At 40.5% G+C, this 25,785-nt stretch overlaps 1 protein-coding gene across 7 annotated transcripts in view; it reads right to left on the bottom strand.

Annotated features, from left to right (window-relative positions):
- LOC124185887 (fat-like cadherin-related tumor suppressor homolog) overlaps positions 1–25,785 on the bottom strand; it is a 223,420-nt gene that overhangs the window by 180,095 nt on the left and 17,540 nt on the right. For 6 of the 7 annotated variants that reach the window (XM_046577122.1, XM_046577121.1, XM_046577124.1 and 3 more), the window contains exon 2: positions 11,355–11,369. The gene's annotated coding sequence lies outside the window, so the exon portion shown is untranslated. Of the gene's footprint in view, positions 1–11,253; positions 11,370–25,785 lie in introns of all 7 variants that reach the window. The other variant, XM_046577118.1, reaches the window with a different exon arrangement.

A 25,785-nucleotide genomic window follows, 5' to 3' on the forward strand; every position in this document is an offset into this window, starting at 1 on the left:
AGCTTGCAAAGGTGGCGGGTGGTGTAGGAATAAGAAGGAAAGTGAAAAAAGAGAGGATCGTAGAAAAAGTCGCCAACTGTATAAGCGTGGAAATATTTTAACAGCAGAAGAGTAAAACATGGTTATAATGGGCGCGGAGAGGAGAAAGGAGGGAGAAACTCTTGCAGATACTTTGGTGAAAATAAAACGTCGTCTGCGAGCTGGAGAGTAGGGAGGAGAGACGGTGCGGTTTAAAACAGAAGAAGGCACTGCAGACTGAATCTTGGGCCAAGTTATACAATATCTTTCAAGATGCTGCGCTACAGGCAGGCAGGCAGGCAGCTTTCAAGCCTTCCGGCGGCTGGTCGACAACCTTACAAACTCTCTTTCCGTGGTCGCCGAAAACTCCTCCCTCCGTGATATTTCTCAAGTGAACACAGTGCCATCACCCCCGTGCAGTGCCGTGACTTCCGAGATTCGACGATCCAACCCCTCAGAGAATTTAAATGAAATATTCAGCCCTCGTCACTCAAAGACAGTCCTCCGCTAGCCACTCTACTCCCCCCTATCACCTGCCAATCTGCCATTTCTGCGCATGATTGTAGCCTCATTTATAATGTGCCCCTGCATGGTATTGACGACGGAAAGAGAATTTATTATGGATTGAGGTAAATAGCACTCGACGTATGTAAGTGAGCGATGGTGTGATGATTGATACTATAACGATACTCGACGCCACTTCATGACTTATAGTAGACGATGAACGAAGCATTCCCAGCGAATGAAATCTCGTGACGCGATATCCATTAAACAACAATGAGTAAGTCGTAGATATTTACAATGGACAACTGAATGAGAGAGAGTGAAGTGAGTGCAAGTGATCAGCGCTGGAATGGATCAGCCGATGTATCAGAGGGTTCGACAAAATATTAGGTAGGTACATACATGGTCTGTCCCTCCTGTCGTTCGAACCGGAATGGGTCAAACACGCGAGGCAGAACGACTGCGAATCGTTAAGCCATTACGTTGAGCCATTAGCTCATTGTCAAGAGTTTTTAAGTTTGAATTAATGATACGGGGACCGCGACATACTAGGCGAGTTGATCAATAACATTTCAATCGTCAGCAAACCGTAAACAATACTTGTGCAACGTGAGAGCAGAATGGCATAAAGTATTGAGAGCAAGCTACGATGAAAGGCAGGGAATTGTTGATTTTACTGACGAGCGAAGTGGAATGATGACAGATTTTCCTGTCACGGTTGGACAGCAGCTGTCACCGCGTGGCATACGCGAAACATTCAAATAGGCACGCAGCAAAATGAGCCAAGTCTGAGGTCTGACAGTTGCAGAAGTAAAGCCAGGGAGGTCCGTAATTCCTTGACAAGTGGGTATAAGGGAGAACGTCTCCAGGTTTATTACTGCCAATTCTCCCTCGGTGAAGCTCGTCGAGGCATGATGGATAGGTACAATCGGTATGTGACTCATCGTCAGTCACCCACATAAGCACATGGCCTGGAAGTTCAGCAAGTTTGGAAACTTCTACCCATGACCGAGGAGTCCAGCCGTCGGCAAACTTGGTGTTCAACGTTGAAAAGAAAACTGAGAAGATTATTAAAGAGACGCGGGCTCGTGAGTTTTCAGCTATCGAAATTTCACCCGTGTGTATCTGTCACCGGATTGGCATTGCGTCAAAGTTGCCGGAGTGTAAAGTACAACGTGAAGGAACTCTCGAGTCTCTCTGTGAAGGACAATGAGCTCTTCGTGCTACACCGGCTGTTCCCCAAGATGTCTAATTCTCCGACGCACGCTAGACTTTAAGTGCTGTACACTTATTTATTCGACTTTGTGTTGTAAGCTGGGGTAGGTGCCTACCCGGGAAACAACGAGCAAACCCTTGTTAATCGTTTGTCTTTCAGTTGGCCAACTATTATACGCGGTGTCGTTCTCCTCATCTTGCGAATAATTTAGGACAGACCTTAAGAGAGCGTAATTCTCTTTGTATTGAGCGAGACACCCGAAGGAGGATAGAAAAACTGCTCGTTGTTATTATCATTGTCACAGTCTCGAGAAGACCGACTTCAGAAGTCACGCCCAAGTGTTTATTTTTCTATTTCCATATTCGAATTCTCCAGACAGTGTAGGAAAGTGTTTTTACGCGTCGGGCTAAATCGCTGAAAGGCCAAGAAGGAGCACGAGGAAGATGCAAGAAAAAATTAGTAAAAAGAAAAAAAGGCCAGACAACCCGCGATGTACATACAGTTGTACCTTCTCGGCGTAAGAAGGTCATTAAGAGGCTGGACCATACGACCGTTGGCTACGGCCCAGAATCGATAAACCAAGGAACGAACAGGCATGAATGAATTAGCAAAAACGCTAAAACAGTCGCCAGAATCGTCCCGCACAGTAACGGACGAGTTAATCACGCATACGGAAGTAATTGTGTCTGGTTCTGTACGCACAACTAGCATTATAGTAGTAAAGAACGCTAATCCGTTTTGCCATCGTTCCTACGCGCCAACGAAAATAAATCTTCGTACAGGTTTCACTGAGATTCATTGAGAACCTCTCATGTCTCATTCCGAATGAAGTTTGCTCCAATATCCACAGACCTGTCTTTCATTCATTTCCACGCAGTTTATCATTCCGTTGAGGAGTGAAAAGAACTCGCGGAAGAATCTTCGTTAGCTTAATGGTCTTGCACTCATTTTCAATTGAAACAATTACTGTACGAAATTGAAATTGACATATTTCATCGGAATATGCGAATTATATTTCACCCTCTTCTGCAGCATTAACCGCCTGACATTCCAGTTGGAGGAGAAACAAAAAGTGACATAATTCAAACGAATAGTACATTGTGTCGACGGTTGAAAGATTGAAAATAAAAATTAGGAGCAAGGAGAACGAGTCGCGTTCGGGCGATTGTAGATACCGACGGTTAATAATCATGACGAGTCTTCTAATTTACGAATAATTTATAATAAATTGCCGGCCGGGCGAGAGGAGGAACAATATTATTGCAGTTATGAAGTAGGTTGGGTTAGGGCGAGTCGTTTGGCAACACCAGCGGCATGATGTATTGGAATTGTTATTATTGTTACAACTTTTTATCTCTCACCATTTGGGGTCGCATCGTACTTTTTAAGTTCTTCATTTTTCATAGAAACAATTCTCAGCCCTGCACAACCCAAGATGTACGACAATTATTCCACGAAAAAGTTTACATCACTAAACTAACCTCGAAAAAATTATTATTCGCAATATCACACCGGAAAGGTTGTATCATTTTGAATTACTTTGAAGAAAGAAATTAACGTTGCAACGTTATCTTGCGCTCCAGCTTTAGCGATAACGTGAAACAAGGAACAAAAAAAAAAAAAAAAAATACTCATATCCATAAACATAAAAACATAGAGATGAACCTGTTTTATTTTCATTTTGTTATTCACTCAGGAAGAAAAAACAATTTTTTTTTGCATCATACCTACACCTATAAATGAAATATATGGGATATAACAACTAGAAAGAATGACAACAAAAAACAGTGCACAAAATTGCGGAACGGGTCACTAAATTCAGACAAAGGCTCTAAAAGAGTCGAGGGTATGTGGGAAAATATTTTTATACATGCGAATGTGTGTACTGTGCGCAGGTATAAAGTATGGCAGGTACATTTGTACCCTAAAACGCGAGGACCGAATGAATTCCCGCTGCTCGTGGCTCTAACGCGGAGTTAAGTATACAGTTGTAACTGACTGCAGTCACGGTGGTTTTGCGGAGAGCGTTAGTTAAATTGACAATTTATATATAAGCACGTAACGTACATATGTAGCGTGCATAGAGAGGCGAGAGCTAGGCTGGCACATACCGTGAGGAGAGAGGTCAGAGTTCAACGGTGCACGACACGCGTTGCGCAACATCGTTTCTCTGCCTGAATGCAGTGAGTATCATGGGAGGGTATCGCGTTAGTATAGGAGAAAGATACCGAATAATAATTAATTGATATCTAAAAATGAAACCACAGAAGAAGTATCGTCACGGCGATATGTTTTCTTTTCTTCTTTTCTCTTTTTGTTTTTGTTCATTGTTTTTTTTTTTAGTTAAGGCAAAGCGTGGGTGCTGCGACTGCCACGTATTGGAACGATCTCTGGAACCGAACGTGCTATACCTACATACGCAAGCCTGAATTTCACCCACCTTATAATCTGGTACTGCGGAATTCATATACGCCCTCTCTCTTCTCTTTTCTTAGTGAAATATTAAAGCGAGATAGCAATCGATACGAAAACGGTGGCTGGCCGATCAGCCGTCTGCCCGGGTACGTAATATTGAATTTTACACCAAGGTCCGAGAGTGCGCGATCGTTCGGTAAGGCTTGTGGTATAATATGGAAAAAGTGTCATAGTCTGGAGCAGTCCGACGAAATGTCCGAAGCGAGCCTGAACACAATATGCCTCCGCCGTGCCGTGTGCGCGGTAGATAACGGAAGAACACGCGGACTCACCCAGTTCGTGACGTAATCGGCGGTGAGAGACGAGGTGGGCATGTATCGGGACCGATGACGACATACCTACCTGAATCACGAACCGTCACGGTCAGCGGCGATAAAATATCACGTTAGTACAAACAACAACGAAGCCCCGATATGAGAGCACGCGGAGTATAGTGTAATAAAACAACATGCATAATGCATCATATTGCTAGTTTCAAGGATGTGTGTAACCTTATTATAGACATAAAGCCATACTTCTGTCGTACGCTCTGCAGGGTAGGTTGTGTCATGTACATCTGAGAGTTGTAGTTCCATTGTGGTGCAAAGTTTGGAATTCGCATCGTGACTCTTTACAGTAGCTCAGCTCCGACCGGTTGTTTCACGCGAAGCTCCACCGTGCGAATCCGACTTGTGTGCGACGTGAGGTGTACATACGGTAACTTGATACGACAGACTGTCTACTCCCAAGCAAGCAACAAGGTACAAGGCGCAAAAGTTCCGAATCAAGTAAAACTCGGAGTTAAATGAAACCACACTCTGTGAGATGCGGATGGACGCAAATTCGGTCACACATCTTATGCTGGTGTACAAGATGCCCGATTTACTTCGATGAGATGAGTAATATTGGTTATCGGTGGATGACTAAACCCCGAGTTGAGCAGCATGCTTTTACACCGTGGTGTTTGAATATGCGACGAAGATCGGCAGGGTACGAGATTACATTGAGGTGCTACGAATGTCTTACTTTTCCGGAAGGAAGTGTCGTATAGCAGTTTTATCGGAAAAACGTTCCGTTGAATACTCAGAGACCAGTTGATGTACTTGGTGGAGGAGGAACGGAGGAAGAAGAGTCGACTAACCGACCAACCGACTGAAGAGGAACACGGGAACCTGCAGAAACGCTAACACGCGAGTCCAAATGTCCTATCATTGTCTTCTGTCGGAAAAATGGTGGTCGTAAAATGGTGGAAGGTTGCCTCCGGTTGGATCCAAGATTCTCCCGAGGTGTGAAATGACAGAAGAAAGAGAGAGAAAGGAACGAACCACTTATACACGATTAGAAAATGCTTCGGTCGACCTAATCGGACCCTGCGAATTTCCATGGCGGTGCACAATCGCTGCAACTTTAGCCTTGAGCCTACGATTAGCCTGCGCTAATCAATCGCGAGGGGACTTTCTCGATTCGTACAAACAGTACCAGAGTTAATCCATGGACGGATAGAATGATCCCGTGCACCTACGCAAGAGGAGGTGGGATCAGCGACCGCCTAAGCCTCGTCATGTCCGAGAGATAGATATGCTTGAGGAAGAAGGTTTGATTATCCAGGTATACCCACCGTTCTCGGTCGAGCTAATTGCCGGATGCGTTATCCGAGTGACCCGAAGGCGTGGCTCCTGGCCGTGCAGCGGGATTTAGCAGGCGCATAAATTTGCAATCACCCGCGTGAGATGTTGCGGTGGGTAGGTAGGTAGGTAGGTAGGTAGGTAGGTAGGTAGGTAGGTAGGTAGGTAGGTAGGTAGGTAGGTAGGTAGGTAGGTAGGTAGGTAGGTATGTATGTAGGTAGGTTGGTGTATGCCTACCCTGGCATGCAAACGCGCATGTTCATCAGCTGCAGAAAAGTAAGATTACTCATTGTCGGCAACGGCAACAAGAACCCTGACGATGAGAAACAGATCCACCCGCCTGCCATTGCGTGCACCTACCTAATCCAAATCCTGATCCTGATCCTCCTGCAATGCTAATTTAACGAGACTCGTTTCACCGGAGAATGAACGTTTTTCTTTTTACAGTAAAAATATTTCACAATGATTGACGTTGATCTTCTAAGCTACGGATACTCGCTTTCTCTGATCAGTCGACAAATGATTTCTTTATACTCATTTTTATTATTTGTGATCGATTCCGCTTTCGAGGAACGTTGTCACTATCACGCTCACGAGAGATCATTATTTCACGAAGAGTTTATCGGATTCAACATCATAGCGAACGACTTACTATCCAATTGTATATAATGTCCCGAGTCTAAATTGTGTAACGTTTGCGACAAGATGATTAAGGGTAAAAATAAAATTGGCTGATAAACAGAAAAACTAGTTCAACAGCGCGAGCCGAATGAGATGATGGCGAAGTATATGAGGGGCAGCAGGAAATTTCCGGGGAATCGCAACTTTTTTTATACCGAGGGCAACACAGCATGAGCAGCAGCAACAGCACCGGAAGCAGCAGTGGCTAATCTTTAAGAGACAAAATGTTAGCGGTCATCGGATCGAATTTTCATTCACTTTTTTCCCCTCTCCCTCTTCCTCTTTTATCGTCGTTAACGACGTTTTTTCCTCGAGTTTTACATCAGGCCATAAAGAAGTAGATATCAATCAGTCAGAGGATGGTGGTTCTGAAGGCATGGTTACAGATGCATGGAGATGTCGATACGGGTGAAAAGAGAAGATCGAGGAATCCCTAAAATCTATTCGCGGCATCGTTTTTCTCCCCAGCCGCGAATCGTTAATGTCTCAATATAAATCGCCGAGCTTCTATGTAGTTCATTTCTTCGCCGCAGAATACGGAATAACACGCACGTATTCATATTGGAATTGCTCAGCAATCGATCAGCCCGATTCGTCCGGAGAAACAGTAACCTCATGTTACAGAGGGACTCTGTGTATACTCTGCATCATATTATACATACCTACACGCAATTACGAATAGTGACATGAAATGGAAATGCAAGGGGTTTCATAACGGGAGAGCTTGCAGAAGGTGGACGAAGAAAGGCAGCGTTGATAAATTGAAGAAGAACAAGAGTGCCGGAGAACAGGTTTAGCCACTCAGCTCTTAGAGCTGGGTGATACTCGGGGTGGGAAAAGAGACGCGAAGAACGAGAAGTGACTACTCATCGGGGATTTGAAAATGGGGAAATATCAAGACGTTGCATGATTTACAACAAAGGAACTTGGACGTCAACCGTTAATGCGCTGACAATGAAAAATGCCGTATGTCTTTGCCGCAGGGTTGATGATTGCAGCGCGAAGTTCACCTGCACACGGGGTGGAGTACAACTCGAAAAAATAAACGAAAAAAAAAATAAATAAATAAATAAAGTAAAAAAAAAAAAAAAAAATAAAGCAAAAATCGCCTGTTCCGTCGCGGCTTTAATGTCGTTCTCGTGTCACGCGGCTGCCGCGTGTAACTCGAGCTGAGTGGAGTTCCTACACCCTGCAGCGTACATAGGAAAAGGTGGCCGGGTATACTCAGGTCGATCTTTTTTCTCTCTTACCCGCAGAGAAAACAGGGTGAAAACCGGGTGTACGTAGGCCATGGATCGAGGGAATGACGGAGGAGGGCATCGAGGGATCGATGAGTGCGATCAATTTCGAGCGAATATGGCAGAGCTTCGAAGTACCTGTATATGACCCGAAAGGTAATGACGCATGACGTGACGTTACGATGTATGGAGTTTCGGGGATTGTTATCGAAAGAATCAGAACATTCGATTTGTTGTGCAATACGCTGACGGCAATAGCAATTTATAAATCGTTGAATAACAATTAGCTCCAAGTAAAATAATAAGAGGCAAGGAAAAGTTAAGCGAAGCTGTAATAAAACACAATAATAGTGTAGAAGAATACGATCGGTTCGCTGTGCAAGCCTGACGTGGTTTACCGTCCCTTATCTCATCTGGCGAATCGCGCGCGGTGATTTACAGACGTTGCCACCGCGCGCCGTGTGTTGCCTGTGTTGTATACACCCATGCTTACCTACACCTTGTACATACCTGTTATAACGAGAAATTGACACACTTCTAGAAACATTATATCTATTATCTATTATCTACATATACTGTATATATTGTTTGTGTATAATTGTACGTACATGTACGACGTATAGTAGAATATATATGTGTATCAGATTATATTCTACTTATACATATACCAGATATTTTATATTGAACATATTATATGTATAGAGCAGTGACGTGTTACTGTGACAAGTTATTCCGAGTATTCTTAACCGACTTTAATTACACTTTATCATATCAACTGCACGTTGTATTGTATGCAATATGCACATGCCTCGCAGGTATAAACTCACTATCAACAAATCAGTTACAGAGACATAATGACTCCGAAAATCGTTACGTAATCGTAACAAAATGTAGTAGAAGAACCCGGATTTTATTCAATAACCTATTTCCATCGATGTACATCTATATAATACCGCGATGAAACGGTTGTAATTTCTCAAGTAATATTTGCAAGTTTATAATTTGAGCTCTGTTCTTAAATGGGAATCGAGAAGAATGCAAACGTTGTGAGAATTTCCTGATATAATGTAACAAGATGCGAGATATACATGTGTACAAGGTATGTATTATATTGCTTCATCAAACGCGATACAACTGCAGTACCAAACAGCAGCAGCAACAGCAGTATATAATTCAGTCATACACCTAAAGCTACAAAGCCAAGTTGCATCAGATACGAGAGGTTAGACTACAACCCCGGATAATAACGATTCAAATTACGAATGTACGTATTCTACATATAATTTGAAAGCGTACATTAACGTGGGTAGAACAAACGCGTAAGGCTAATTAAAATTCCTTCACTGCAAGGCAGACATGATTATATACGTATATATGTATAATTGTAACCACTCTTAATAAACTTCTTAATGACAAAAATTAACAAGTTTCCATATGATTCCTGTTGAATTCAACATTATACGTATATGTATGTTTCACGTGCCGTTTAAAGCGAAATTGTCTTGTCAAATTTTGCAACTTCGTTGCGGTTCGTTTGGTTACGACGAAACGTAGTAAGGCGACTTGAATTTTACCGTGTGGCAATGGCATTAAAATTGATAACCGGCCGCCCAAACAGACGACGAGATCTCTCTACGAAATGCCGAGAATTGAAATTGATGGAGGAAAAAAAACAGACATCGGGAAAATTTTCGCCTTCCCTTAAATTCAGCATCCAGTACCACCGATTCGGACCCTGTCTAATTGGGAAAACAATGCATGTGTAATTCGGTACGACGTATAAAGGTGTCGAAAAACGTAATTAAACCGTACGCCGCCTATCAGAGGTACAAACGCGAAAATCGTAGCAGAAATAGCAGAAGCCGGCCATTAGCATCATCATCATCATCATCATCGTCAGGAGGAACGGACGAACGAGAATGAAACGAAACGAAGCGAAACGAGGTAAAGGCATTGTGGCGAATACCTACAGCGATGTTAGAATACGCCATACGGATACGTGTTAACGATGATGAATGTTCGCGCGAGAGGAAGACCGAATCTCACGGTAAGTTCGGTCAGACTAATTGTAAGCTGCAAACTACGCCATGATTATGGAAGCCTCCCACGACTCGTTTGTTACACGTAAGTACACATTACAGATACGTATCAATTCCCGATAAATTCGTTATCGATAGGTTTTGATAATAATCGATAACGCCGTCCTGCACCGGCGTCTTGAGTAACAATGTTATTGCTCGAAGTGTGAAGAATGTTTCCAGGTTTCCGCGAAACATTTTCCAGGCTTTCAATGTTACAATGACGATGAGTTGATCGTAAATGACTGATTGAATAAATGTAATATCAAAGTGTCGACTAATTTCTACAGTCACCGTCGAGTCATATTATTATATTATTCATTTTCTTCCAAGTAATAAAACATACGCACATTATTTTTTTAACAAATTCAGCTAATGGGAAAAACTATTTGTGAAATCGAAATAAGGAAAAGTTGTAAAAAATTTCAACGGAGTCTCCCGATTCTCGTAATTGCATCCGCAGCTATAATAAAATCCAATAGATCATCAATCTGTACAAACGACCGAAGTTAGTATGAATTGAATATTTGTGGGTATGTTGAAATGAGGCTAATTCGAGAAATACAGATTGTCAGTCGACCTGGACGTAAGAGGAGAATATTGATAGAAAGTGAGAAAGTATAGCCTGCGGGGAAAGAAAAATAGACAACGGACATAAATTTGACGTTTTAGTAGCTGTAAAAGCGCACCGTGATGGGCAAGCTGACAGTCATGGCCGAGAAAAAGGGAAAACTCCGTGGATACATTTCGTACCTAGGTATTGTATACTTCGAGCACGTTGTATTAAATAAACAAAATTTCGGAAAGAAAAGTTTCCGTTCCGAATGGTTCGTTCCACGCGCAGGCATCCACAGAAATATCAGTTTCCGACGAAGACGACCGTTTGTCGGTGTATTTCCAGCCTAAACACAACACCGCGGCAGCGGGCTGCAGTTTGATTCCCGACGAAGATGTGTAACGCGCGTATGCAGCCAACGGTATCGCCGTCGTTGCTGCACGCAGACTGGCCAAGGGGTCGATAACCCGGGTAAAATTTCAATTTTTACGGGGGCACCCGCTGCCGCTTAGTCTTAGCCCTGTATATGGTTGTATTGTACACGCGCTATTTCGAATCTACACCAAAAAGCTCGAGTGGTCAACGAGATGGTCGTCGGGGATGTGAAAAAATACCAATCCGCGAACCGACGCGACGCGTCACAACGCAGTTTGAGTCCAGTTAACAGAATCTCCTACAGTATTATTGAACGAGTATCAAGAATTGTTATTCTCTGTATACCACCCTCGGTGAAAAAAATAATAGCAACGATATCTCGAGAGTCGACGACGTTGTAATTTTTCAACGAATGAAAAAATCGGTTAGTCATTAATGAACGGAAAAAATTCTTTTCCATTTTTCTTTTCATCTCTCAGCTATTTTATTTACCATACGGTATACTTACACAGCGATCAATTGACGGTTAATACAGAGAATGTTGGCCCAATATTGAACACGTTGTTGATTCCGAGTAAGAAAGCCAAAGAAGCGTTTGTCAGTACTCACGTCAGCGTTTGTCAGCTGAAACAATTGAAAGAGGAAAGGAATAGTTAAAAACAGTGTCTACCATCATTTGAAACATATCATACGTACATACTAGAGCTAAAGTAAAATTGTTTACCTTATAAATTTACTTGATATGTATAATAAGTGCATTACAAGCGGTATATACGTAATTGGTCATTCTTTTCCACATTGCAATTTGCTTGCGTAAGAAAAATCCGTTCGACTGTTATACGAAGCTAATTTAATCCAAATCTATTTTGCTACTCTCTTTCATCACATGTTATGCCGAATAATCTCACTATGAGAAGGCTGAAACTGCAGTCGCAGAGCGTTTGGAAAAAGGCGAAAACAAAAAAATAAAGCAAAAAACACCATCAACTTGTATATAAATAATCGAGTGTTTTGTATGACTTGGTTTTATTCTGTGCCACGTCGGTTTCAGCACGCACTCGTCAACATTAAACGTTAGAGATAGATCTCGAACGGTTCTCGAATTCAATTGTAAAGCCGAGCATCCGGCATGCAGCAGCAGTAGCTCGGTAAGCCCGACGCTTGAACGTCGGGCTTGAGGTTAAATGGTGATGAAAAAAAGGGGTTATAAAAATTCAATTTCGTGACGAGATGGAGAGAATCAATCGTCGGCAGTCTGCAGAAGTGCCTCGTACGCCACCCACGCAGCCCAAATTTTGATACCATCTCTTTCGCTGTTCAGTCTTTTTATTCTTTTTTTATTTGTTTATGCTTTTTATTTTCATTCATTCGGCCTTAGTGTTACTTCTCATTCTCAACGCCCTGTCGCCTTCTCCTTTTTTTTCAAGCAAACATCATACGGCGGCGTTCGTGGGCATACAGTAAGACAAAAGCGAATTCGGAGTAGAAGAAAACATTCAGCTGCACAGTGTGTTGGCGGGTATTTTTTATCCTCTTTCAAATATTCTGTAGACACACACGTACACACCTCTGCAGGCGAGAGAGAACAAGTCTGGCAGACGGTGTGTAAGTACAAGCGAACCTGCGTATCGCGACACCCATACTTCTTTACCTCCTCGGCTACTGAAAGTGTGCACATGCGTGATAGTGGAAAAAAGAAATTGAATCTCTCCTCGCATCGATGATGGGATAAATAAATCCCTCCGGGGGTTACGAAAGGGCCAAAGGAAAGGAAGGGGGGAAGGAAGAAAGGGAAGAAAAAAGAGGAAAATGCGAAAGGGAGCGTTATGCGATACTTGGCGGGTTTTGAATAAAATTGCGATTGCATGCAATATGTATACCTAAGGTATACATAAGGTATGATTTTCCTGACGAGGGCGTCACGCCGCGAGTTCTTAGCAAACTTCGTTCTGCTTTTTCTGCTTCTTCTTCTTCTTCTTCTTCTTCTTCTTCTTCTTCTCAATTTTTGTTCATTCTCACTCTCATGCTTAACTTCTCTTCCTACGCCTGTCTTCGACACGAGCCAGTCCAGCTGGACGGCTGACTTGCGCAGCTGACAGATTCGCAAGGAATAATAATGATAAGAAAAGCAGTGGCTACGACTCCTATATATGTACCTATTATGCAGGCATATACCGTAACGTTTCTGAAATGTCAACCCTTATTTTATTCATCGATCCCCAACTATGTATTACAATATACATACCAATATACGTATATGTAGAGTTGATATACATACGTACACATCTATTTAGAATTTCATCACTGATTGATTTTCACCCTCACCCTCCGCTACCCCCTTACCATCGTCCTTCTCGACTCCTCCGCCTCTCAGTTTTTAGTTTCACATCAGGTAAGAAGAAATAAGAAGAAATAAAAAAAAAAAAAAAAAAAAACGAACGTGTAGAAAAAAACGGCAAATGTAAAATACTTTCCAATGAACAGAAAGAAAGTCAGACGAGTCGATTTTCGAGGAATCACTTTGCAGCTATTCAAGATGAAGAAAAAACAAGTTTCGCCACATATTCGATGGAGATACGTGAGACAGAAAAAAATAAAAAAATATTAAATTCACTTTAGGGGAGAGTGGGGCACATTCGGACATTGCCATTTTTTGCATTTATAATGTGTAAAGTGGTGACAGCTGTAGGGTACGTTACGAAAGCCAAAAAAAAAAGACAACTTTCCGGCTTTAGTGAAAATTCTTCAAATAGATGCGGTGTCGTTGGGAAATGAAAAATATTCTACCATTGAAAGTAACTATTTTTCCGATCTATTCGTAAGGATACGGGATTCGAAGTATCGTGTTCTACTATAGAAGTAATAGTAATTTATTTTAAAAATAAACGAGGAACATGTAAAACTCGGAATAAATTAACGTTTTTCTATTTAATATTATTGAGCATACCTATTAGAATATTCAGTAGCCCACAATTCCAATAACCATAGAAATAAAATGGTTGAATTAAATAAAAAGTCGAATAAAATTCGTATAAATAAATTCCGAAAAATAATTTCATAAAAATGCGTTGGTAGAATCACTTATACCTGAAGAAAATAATGTGTCCGAATTTGCTCTAGTATGGAACAAGTGCGGTACTTTGGAAAAACGCGCGGCACAATTTTGCATTGATCAAAATGTCAGTGTACGCGTGGCAGGTTACTAAATAATGAATGTAAGCGTCGATATATCCCAAAAAGAGATTCGATAAACAGTTCTTGAGGTCTATAATTGCCGACAAAAAAAAACCGTCGCATTGTTTCGACTGAGAATACGAAGTATGAAAGAGTCGTACTGAAGAATTTACCAAATAATCGCATAAGCGTTTTACAAGAAATTAGTTTTTCCAAAAATATTTCAGACTCTTTCAATTTTTTTTTTACTCCAGATTATCGTATACGTACAGGTACTTACATCGATTTTGACTCATTGCAACTGTCTCTACTCAATATACAGCAAAAAATCAGTTTTCCACTTGACATTCGTGACAATACGATTCTCGTAAAATTGTAAATACTGGCATTTCAAAACGAATGTGAATGAAAGAAAAAGCAAATCTTTCCTAGAAAATGAAAATCATGTGAACCATCTAGGCGATTGCAAAAAGTTCTTTGACTCTGTTGCACGGTGTCAACTGTGATATAATGTTAGAGACGTGCGAACGCGTATCTCCATCGCACTACTACGCAAATGCACACGTTACGGAGAAGGGAAATTAAAAGAGAGGCGAAGAAAATGACAATTTGGAAAGAATTGATTGAGTAAGACGAGAAAGGGTGGGAGAAGGAAAATCTGACCACATGTATTTTCTCGTACCTACCAGAGGTGAGAGGGGGGGGGGGGGGGGGGGGGGGGGTGCATCGACAGCGTTTTACATGTAAGTATACCGAGTGAATATCCATGTACATAAGAGAGGTTAGGTGGTTATAAGGTATGTGTAAATATAGTATCGTGTATAACTTATAGCCGGATGTGGACTGGCTCCTTCTCTTCTTTGAGCGTATTACAGTCCTCCTAGGTATAAGGTATAAATAAGGTATTACCGTATAGTCACGCAACGCGTCTCTCGCCGAGCGACGACGCCCATGTAGTATACATACATACATACATACATACATACATACATACATACATACATACATACATACATACATACATACATACATACATACATACATACATACATACATACACGCATACACATGATGGGTATGTAACATGCCTTTTAAGTGCCCCTCCTCTTATATTACGTACGTACATATCTAACACTTCTACAAACAGAACACACGTTACATGCAAGTGGCGATATGCACAGCCGTCTCAAAGCGTACTATTATCGAATTGTTTCGGTCATCGTTTCTGCTCCGCTGTTTTTTTTTTTTTTTTTTTTTTTTTTAATTTCAACAATTTTTGGATCATACGGAGCGAAGGAAAAGTATATATACTTAACTTAGCTATTTCGGCGCGTATATGATTATTTCTATATGTATACGTATTAGAAAGGTTTTCATTTCGGACTTTGTCGAAATTTGACTAGGCTGCCCGCTTGCGCGAGGGTTTAGGGTTTAGATAGAGTTCTGTGCTTTGAAGGAGATTATTAATTTACTTGGAATCAATCTGAGAGGGCCTCGTAGTCAAATTTCGGAAAAGTCCAAAATAGTGGACACCTTAATATGTATAATTGTATGCAACGAAAACGGTCCGTTATTACTCTTTCGCTTGTAATAAACCTGAAAAGAACTTGGCGCTATCAAGAACGGAGCCCAACTTGAACGAACCTGACCTGATCTGATCCCTAATGGCGGACAGCAGCGTGCATAATTAATTGTAGCAATGCCCTGTGACCAGTGGTATTTTCTGAGGCACGCAAGAGAAAGAGAAAGAGAAAGAGGAAGAGAAAGAGAGAGATAGGGTTGCAGCCGCAGCTAAGGCAAGGGTGATACCGTTTAACGTCAGCTTTATCTCGTTAATTAAAATTCTCATATTATCCTCACAACATATATACGTATACCATAAGTAAAATCTGAAAGTGGGCACGAAATTTTTCCGCTTCGGCAAGCGTGACGAAATTCCTTAAAAACCAACACGAACTGTTGAGATAAATATAAAGTATAAAGCATATTCCTTACAGCACGTCACTCACCTGTGTAACTTATTCTGAATGTATTTTAAAACAGTCTTAACAGTCTGAAATTCACCTTACAATTAGCCTAAGCCTTGTGTTCTCGCTTACAATCAGTTTGTTTTAAACCTACGTTACGATAATCTTGAAATACGTCGATAAATTGAAAATTTCAAAAGAGTAAACTGTAACAATGTACGTACAGCTTTTTCAATCGCGATTCGTCGCTTCGACCTAAAAAGACGACGTTCTTTCAAAATCGATCGCATCGAAATGCGTATAATGTTCGACTACTGCGACAACCAATCATAAACCGAAATGTGGCTAATAATATAACCAACCCGGAAAATTCGGGAAAAAAGCTCAATGAATATTTATCATCGTCTAAATTGTTCCTCTGAACGGGTATTTCACTTTGATTTTTTTCCACTCTCTCAATTTTACATCTTTCTTCGTTTGTTTTTTCCTCCCTCCCTTTTCTTTGTCAAAATTGAAAACACACCGTTAATTTTCGTGGTCCAGCCGCGGATCAGAGGGCACAGCTCGTGGGGGTAACGGCGGAGATTGCAAGCTAGGAGGGTGAAAGCCCTTCCATCGGTCGTTGTTACGCTTTTGTGTCTACCTCTTGTTCGAACGAATTGGCGATAAGCAAGGGAGCCCGAGGGCTGCAAGATTCAGTTTCGTACTGTATTGTGCCGCGGGAGGGACCGAGAAAACATTTCAAAAGGGTAGGTATAATAAAACAGGAACAGATAGACGGCATATTAATTGGATCTCAACGCGGAATCAATTAGGAAAGAAAGAAATATTTTTCATTTCAGTGTGCTGTAATATAACATGTGCGTGCGATATTAGGGTGTTGGCAAATTTTTTTAAAATTCCATTTCCTTATGGGTGCTGGAAAAAATGCTTGCCTCTGGTCCAAAAGGAAACCTCAAAAAGGCTGAGCAATGTAGCACCAATTCTGGTGTGTGCGAAAAGAATTAAAAAAAAAAAAAAAATGAGAAATCGATATTGACACCCCTTTGACACGTATCACCTCTTTTATACTTTGCAAAAAAAATGCGGCATGACCGAAAAAGATGATCGAAAGCGCATTACAGAGAAATGCTGATGTAGAAGGATCGCAAAAAAATTTTACTTCCATTCTTATATTATCTCTTTTGTATTTTACAGAGAAATGCATTACGGCATTTTTTGCGACCCTTCTATATCGATAATTCTCTGTAATGGGCTTTCGATAATTTTTTCGGGTCATTATGCAGTATTTTATACAACATAAGAGAAATAATATACGCTTTAAAGGGATGGTAATATCAATTTTTCACCTCCTTAGAAAAATCGTTTCCGCACACCCTAAAACCGGCACTACAGTGCACAGTCTTTTGGAGGCTTCTTTTTGGACTAGAAACAAGCAGCTTTTGCATGCACCCTTAAAAAAAATTTTAAACTTTTAAACGTGAAACACCCTGATGTACACATGATCACATGTATACGCTATACAGCTGGGATCGGTTTTCGGGATGGCAAATTCCTCCTGACCCCGTTCCCGTTTCCGAGCCTCTGACACGCTTCGCCGCCGTAGGATCGTGTAACAAATAAAACGGAACCTTCATAGTCCTTCGTCCGACGTTCTTCATATTCACTTCTTTTCCCAACCGGTCCCACGAGGGATGAAATACCTCCGAAGAATTCTTCTCGGCCTGCGGTACATATATGTATAGTAGCATCTTTCACACTGTGGTGCTAACAATAAGCTACTATGGGGAGGGAAAGTTGTCGGACCCGGAAGATACGCCGAAGTAAGTATACCGCTCTTCCTTTGGCCATCGTCCGCTCTCCCTTCTTCTTTATTTACCCCATTTTCTTATCCTTCGACCACTCAAGATGCTCGCGCAGCTCGATTTCTACGAGTATAGCGAAAAACGTACCACGGCCGAAGTCTTGATTTGTAGTTTTAATCAGACTCTCTCATTCTTGATAAGGTGGAGGAACGAGAAGAGCAAAAGGCGCCGAAGAAGAGGCGTTCGTCTTCTACAAACAGCGCCTATATACACGCTTAATAGCCTGTACAAAGAAGTGTAAGAAAAAGAAGAAATCCCGGACATGTTTACCGGTGCAATAAATTAACCGACTGGATTTAATCAGCTTTCTTCTTTTTTTCCTCCAATCTCCTCAGCCTGAATTGCACTACGTTGCACCTTAGATGCAACATCATAACATAAGAGTATTCAACAAACCGACGAAGCTCGACGAAATATTTTCATTCGCCGAGGAACGGACCGTAACAACTTTGCAAATTCCTGGGTAAGTTCGGGTCTCGGTGCGTACGTTTCGTACTTTAATACGTAATACGGTTGGCTCGTGGGCCGGTTTCATTTCGGGGCCGCGTATAATTTAAGAGAAGCGAACGGGTGCAGGTGGGAGCCACGTCAACGGTAACGCCGGCAGCCAAGACCAACAATATTTCAAAGTTTATTTGGCGGGTTGTAGTAGCGGCGCCAGTAGCAGCGACTTTCCAACCACTCGCCTTTCTTTCTTTCTTTCTTTCGTCGTTTCGTAGTTTGAACTAGGAGGAAGCTATTTCACGTAAGAATAGTGCCTCCTAAAAGATGATTAGTGAAAGAATGCTGATAGATTAGTGAAAATTTGGTGTTGAATCGACGCACAGAGAAATATGTCCCCCACATGTTGAAAGTGTGCTAGACCGAAATTGTATAAAAGTTTTCCTTTTACCTCCGCATAAATGTACAAACAATTTATGTATGTATAATGCATGCCTCATGTAGGGAGGTCGTACACTTATACCTACCATTTAATTAGGTGTAATTAAAACTTGGGGATAATATCGACTCTGCTCTCTGCGGCAGGACAGAAACAGAAAAAGAAGAAGATCGAAATAGAAGGAAAGCTGCGGAACCATCGATTCTACAGTGCATGCGTGTCGACGCAATCTGCGGTGCTGCTGTACGTACGATAACCTCACACTTACTCCACTTTATGCAACCGTGTTTCGCGGATAGTACAGACGGTAGGTAAAGTCCGGCGGTTATGCAGCAAGCACCTATGCAATTAGCTTTCCCGATACCGCATAACTTAGGTGGGTAGGGTGGGTAGGTGGATGGGTGAGGTGGTGGTGGTGGGGGTAGGGGGGGGTAGGCATTTAAAGAGGCTGGAATGTTAATTGGATTCTACGTATGTACATACATCTTGCCAACCACGTATACATATAATATGCTACACGTATGTATGTATGTATGTATGTGTGTATGTATGTATGTATGTATGTATGTATGTATGTATGAATGTACAATACGCCATGCACTGATTCGTATCGTTTCGATAACAACACGATTCACCGCACGATTAATCTATCAATATAGCTCAACTCATAGATGCTCACGTTGCGAATTTGCGAATTGGTACGTAGATCCTACGCAGCGTCATCGTCCGTCGTCCTGGAAACGTGTCACGCGTGCAGAAACGATTTGTTAAAGAAACGTGTTTTTTTGTTTCTTTGATTCGATGAAAAAATGGGTGAAACAACAATTCGCTTATGATTACTCAAGTGGAAGTGAAAGCACATTTATTTCCGAATCCATTCAACATTTTTTCAATCATATACGATCACCATGTTTGGTGAAATCAACATATAGCAATTTTTTTTTTTGCATAATCGTGTTATACATTTTTCTTTTCATTTCGTTTCATTGAGGTGAAAATTACAGTATACACCAATGAATTCATCGGTGAAATTTCGAGAGGAAAATTCTCCAATACCAGAAATACGCCACGACAGATTTCAAGGTGATTACAAAAGTTGGGGATTGGCGAAAATCGAACCTTGCCAATTCACAAGTGCCTGCCATATTCCGGATTTTCGAAATGATTTAAAGGTGTAGAAATAATCCCTGCTGATGCCGCTGCTGCTGCTGCTGATGCTGATGATGATGATGATGATGATGATGATGATGATGATGATGATGATGATGATGATGATGATGATGATGATGATGATGATGATGACGATGATGATAATGATGATGAAACAACGTACTTTTTCGCCGACAACTCTGCACACATACATATACATGCATGCGGTCACTGCGTATTATACAAACGAACGGTAAATGCAAAATCGCGGATCCAATTCGCGATATAATAACAATTCAAAATTGTTATCATTGTATTTGCATTGTTATCGTTTCCTTTCGTGCGGAAGGATGATTTTCACAGACTATTGTGCCTACGAATTTTCTACTAAAAAATACGTTAGTACTTAAAATTGCGTATTAAAGTGCGTAATCATACAGAAAAAAAACCATGCTTCGCCGAACAATCGGAACACTCGGAAGTTTTATTTTACAACAAAAAATTGAATTGGAAACCGACCCGTCAACTGTAATAAACACATGAAAAATTTAACTGTCACGCGATATTTAATGAAAATCTATTTCAGCCGGATCGTACGGCAATCGTATCCCGACGAGCTTGTTCCTGTAATCGCGATACCGTCTGTAATCGAAGAAGGAACAACATCGCAGGCTTATCATGATAATGTGTATTCGATGAAAAATAGGATTCAATTAGGACCGAATATCCGATGGCGATTGGCAACTGAAGTTGCTTCTACACGGTACACTACTACCAAGAAAAAAGAACCAATATAAAAAGAAGAAAAAACATAGTATAGCGACGGTTAAATTTGCCGTGAAATATGATCATGATAAGCATCCTGTACTACACGTAATAGGTATATGTAGATTTTTGGGAAATAAATTAATCTGATTACTTAATCAATCGATTATTAGACAATATGTACTTTGAACGCGGCATGAATGAATACCGCTTAATTAAAACAGTATTATAGGTGTATCGGCCTCGTTACCTTATAATTATAAATACAAAGTTAGAATCGATACCCCTGTATGAGCTACGCAAACGTTGTATTTATATTTTTTCATTTAACGATACACGACGAATTGATAGGCGAAGGATCAAATGTAACCGAGGCAACCCCTCGAGGATCGTTGATTTGTCTATTTGAATACGACTAATTCGATACAATTGAATATTGCATTTCAATAATTTAATCGATATTTCAACGATAATTCAATTGATTGCCATCCAAAAATTCACCGCGTTTTGGTATGCCTAGCTGCACTGCTTGGGTTCTTTTGCCGACTTGATACGCATCACTGAATACCGAAGGAAAACGGTAACTTGAGAAGAAGACAATGAAGAATCGCGAGTCTACAGGCCCGAACGTTGTTTGAAATGGAATGTGCGAAAACTTTGGAAATGAACGAAGAATAGGAAGAATGAGCGTCGCCGTCTTTTCATTCGCTCACTGTAAGTTTCTCGATGCACAATTCTTATACCTTTTACACTGTTACATTCGATTCTACGTTTAAAATTCAGGCTCAACTGATTTTTCCAACAATTTCTACGAAGTGTATTCGAATATCCATCCGCCGCCGCCGCGAATCTAACGAATCAATAAAAATTATAATACAATACAATCATTGTTCTCGGTAAAAACGAAACGAACGAAATTCTCGCACAAATTGCTGTGGCCGGCAATCTCGATAATTAAATTTTGCTCAAAGTTCAACAAAGCAACAATAAATTAATCAAGCTGTCAGCATGAACGAAAAATAAAGGAAATGTAAAAATATGAAATTACGCTGAATAGAAACCCTCTCGGCCAAAGCGAAAATAAAAATTTCAAGTCACATAGAGAATATTATAAACGGTAAGCAGATACCTTGAGTTGATTGCAAAATTTACCTAGGTTATTGAGAGGGTATTGAAAGATAGAATATAAAATTCAATGTAACAAGATAAAGCAGAAACGTGATAAATAATTAATCTCTGAACTCGGTGCAGTTGACTACATGACATAGGTACTACACATAAGTATACCTCAGTATAATAAGTAGAGCGGCGACCTGAGTCGCTTTTCTTCTCTCTCCGCTCATTTTTCTTCTGTTTCTGTTACTTCGTTTCTTTTTTGTTCATTCTCCGTCTTACTTCTTACTCCATAAACTCCACTGTACAATTACTACTCGCCGTGCTCCACCTATGTACTATACAATAAGTAGTATATAACGTACATATAACGGTGTCTCATCTGTAGTTAAAATGCCTCGCTTTCTTTTTCTTTCGTTCCTCCTGATATTTCCATCAGACATATAATATATTCGTACGTGATCAAACTTATATCAATGCGCAACTTGGCGTATTTTTTTTTTTTTTCTTTTTTCTGTCAATTGTATAATACATACAGCTGTGAGTTATTTCCAATTTTTTTTCACTCAATTTCCGCGTGAAGCAATATCCCTACATCTTCACTCAGCCGTGAATTTTACGCACTATAATAAGTGCGGCTATAAGCGTAAATGTACAAAGTTTTAAATGAGATAGAAAAATATTTTGATGAAATAATTCTTTCAACACGTCTGCCGCACGTAATTATTAGATATAAAGATGTTCCAAGTTTCTAGTTTGGTAAGAAAATTAGTAACTTTATTTAGCAAAAAAATTAATATATTGAAAAATTTTCGATCAAGTAAAATGTTTAAGTCGAAGAAAAAGCTATAATTACCACCGATCCATGCAATTATTAATAATTCATATGAGGTAATTTTTAACCGCCTGAAATCGTATCTCGCATTGCATTTGTATTGGAGTTCAAATACATATATTATAAATTATTTACTCAGAAGTATATAACTACTCTCTACGTGGCCGTGGCGCTTAGGCGCTACATACTTGCGGATAATAATTAAAGTAGGTGTATTAGACTGGCCCAAAAAAATTGACCATTTTTTTTTTTTTTAAATATATTGAGAATATCATTCAGTATGGCAAAAAAAAAATTTCTTGAAATTTTAAGCCCTTAATATTAACTTTAAGAGGTCTATCATCGCTATTTTTGATTTTTAGTAATAATTTGATGTTTTACGTCAGAACTGTTCAAATATTGAAGTGAAAAAATTTATGTTCACTTATCCCTTTATAAAATTAAATTCCCTACAAAAAAGGTCTGATTATAGATTTTTGTCAGACAAGCCGCTTCCGAGTAATTAAGCTTAATAAATTGATATAATTTCTCGATTAATTCTCGATTAATTCTCGATTAATTCTCGAGAAATTATATCAAAAACACCCAGTCTAAGGTGTATGAGCACCTGCCTACCTATTTACTTAATTATTTACACACACACACACGCACGCACGCACGCACGCACACGGATGGCGAAGATACAAGACTCGCGGGGACCAGGTGTTGGTCCGAGAGGTTTAAGACGGTTGTGCGAAGAGGGAGAAGAGGGTAAGGAGGGTAAGGATCCTGGCGGAATGAGAGCCCACGTAATCCCGCGTTTACACGCGAGCTGGGATTAGCGACAGGAGAAGGTTCAGGAACTGGAGGAGGAGGAGGAAGAGGAAAGGTTGGCCAGGTTGCGTTAGTGGAAACTCACCGCTTCCCACATGCCATACATACACATACGCATATGTGTACACGGGTCTATATTCTACCGCTAAATTCGCTCGTCCTCACTCGAAGACCCTACCCAGCATCTTCTTTTCTCTCAAGAACAAGATATGAGAAATTAGAAGACGATAGGTGAGGAAACAATATTTATAACGAGACATCAAGATGGTAAGACAAAAAAAAAAGAGGAAGAAGAAATCATTATTTTTATTCCAAGAATCAAATCGACGTACCGCAAGGAATGGGGAGAAAATGCATATTTCTTCTTTTTCCAACTGAAGGTCTGTAGGGAAAATTTCTAAATCTTAGTCACATTACGTATGCGTACTATGAACTGTATAAAGTATGAACAATTACCACAAGAGATACAAGTTGGCGGAAAAAATATGGGCATTAAAAAACAGCTGATCTTTCGGGAGGCAAAGAAAATGAGCTAAATTTTTTTTAAAATTTTTTTTTATTACTCGTCTCCTTTTCTTGGAGGGTGCACGCACGTGAGCTTGAGTCGATCAGATAGGAATAGGCAGCTGTGCCCGATCATAGGGAAAAGTATAAATTCCCGGTTACATCCAAGGTAAGACACAGACGGCGACGCGGTAGTGCCGCAGGTTCTCCAACAGGTGGTGCGCTTATTTGTCACGAGGCAAACTTCGCTAGCGATTGGCAGGTTAACGCTTCGTACAAGAAACGTATACTAGTATGTACATGTGTACCTGTACGTACACGCCCAAGCCTCTCGGGTGTAAAAGGAAGAGGAGAGGAGAGCAGGGGGATTAAATACAGGCGGATGGACGCTCTCTCTAAACGACAGCAATCAATCGACTTTGAGAAGAAGTCTGACGGAAAGACAACAGAAACTAGATTTAGTTGCTTCTACTTTTTGCGAATAATCTGCAACTTTGAAATTCGAACATCGAACAAATTAGTGAGAATTATTTTCTCTTCTGCGCTTTTTTTTTTTTTTTTACCTCATCGTTCAAGAAGATCGCATTTCTGCTATTATAGATACATACCTTACTGCAGATGCTTTAAGCGATTGGCACCGACGCGACGGATGGCTGACGAGGTACGAATGTATTCTCCACGCGTAATAAGCAAACGTCGAGTCAAAGAAATCTCACGGCATAGAATAATGTGTGAAAAAGTAGATATATTTCAAATCGAAGTGCTCCTGTTAAAGTCTGGAGATTAACCGTTATTACAATAATAACGAGGTTGAAGTCGGTAACGTTAACGTACGAAACTTTGAGAAAAAATCTCTGTTTTTCAATTTCAGAACGGTTTTGAACTATAATAATAGTTGTGTTTAGAAAAAATATGAAAGTACAGTTTTGCTTCGTTGCGAGTTACTGAATTTCCGATAATTTTAAGCTGTGAAATTACGACTATTTTCGTAGATATGCATTGTTGCAGTAACGTTACTAACTTCAACCTTATCAGTAATATTGCTTGACGCGGCACGCTTATTCATTTTGTAAGGCATGAAAGCTCGTATACGTCTTCCATCTACGACGGCTATTAGATCGGAAAGGGGAGGCAAAAGGGGTGATTTCATCCTTTGTAATACAGTACACACACGCGCGCGACAGGCGCAAGTCGCGTCGCAGGATTTGTCCGCTACGAGATCGACTCGTGTAAAAGTTGGTCGTATGTTACCGCTGGCGGTGACGCGATGACGCGTGGCTCGGAGTTTTGCGCTTTAACGCGATACTCTCGGTATACCGACTGACGAAGTGAAGGGATAAACGAAAACTGAGTCAGGATTGACTTTGACCACCTGAGCACAGAGCTAATGAAGTCGCTGGGCGCATTATTATAATACGTACCTCTGCGCGTGTTTATCGTTAATTATCAATTTCAACAGTCGACGATAGTTCTCTCTATCTCTCTCTCTAAATAAATATCTAAATATCTAAATATCTCTCTTTAAATCTATCTATTTCTCAAGTATTCGTCTCTCTCCTATTTATATCTACATTCTCCAATATTGCTATAGTGAAATAAATTAAATCTATCTATCTATCTATCTATCTATCTATCTATCTATCTATCTATCTATCTCCCTCTCTCTCGTGACATCAGCAATGACATACTTATACGACGACTTCTCGATATCGAGAGATAATAAAACGATAGGATATATAGATTGGAATATGATGACAAAGCTATCCCCTTTTTCCCATTCGGCATTGGTTTATTCAACGTCGACGACGTTGGTTTTGACGACGACATTGCGTCGTCAATATTTTTATATTACATCGTGATTAAATATTGAAAGAAACTCGACGAGAAAAAATCTCCTAGAAGATATTTTACCCCCTCTCATAAAAATTCACATATTTAATAATAAGCAAGTTTCGAGAGTTGAACAAGCACAAGA

This window comes from Neodiprion fabricii, chromosome 6 (assembly GCF_021155785.1).
Source record: "Neodiprion fabricii isolate iyNeoFabr1 chromosome 6, iyNeoFabr1.1, whole genome shotgun sequence".
Taxonomy (NCBI): domain Eukaryota; kingdom Metazoa; phylum Arthropoda; class Insecta; order Hymenoptera; family Diprionidae; genus Neodiprion; species Neodiprion fabricii.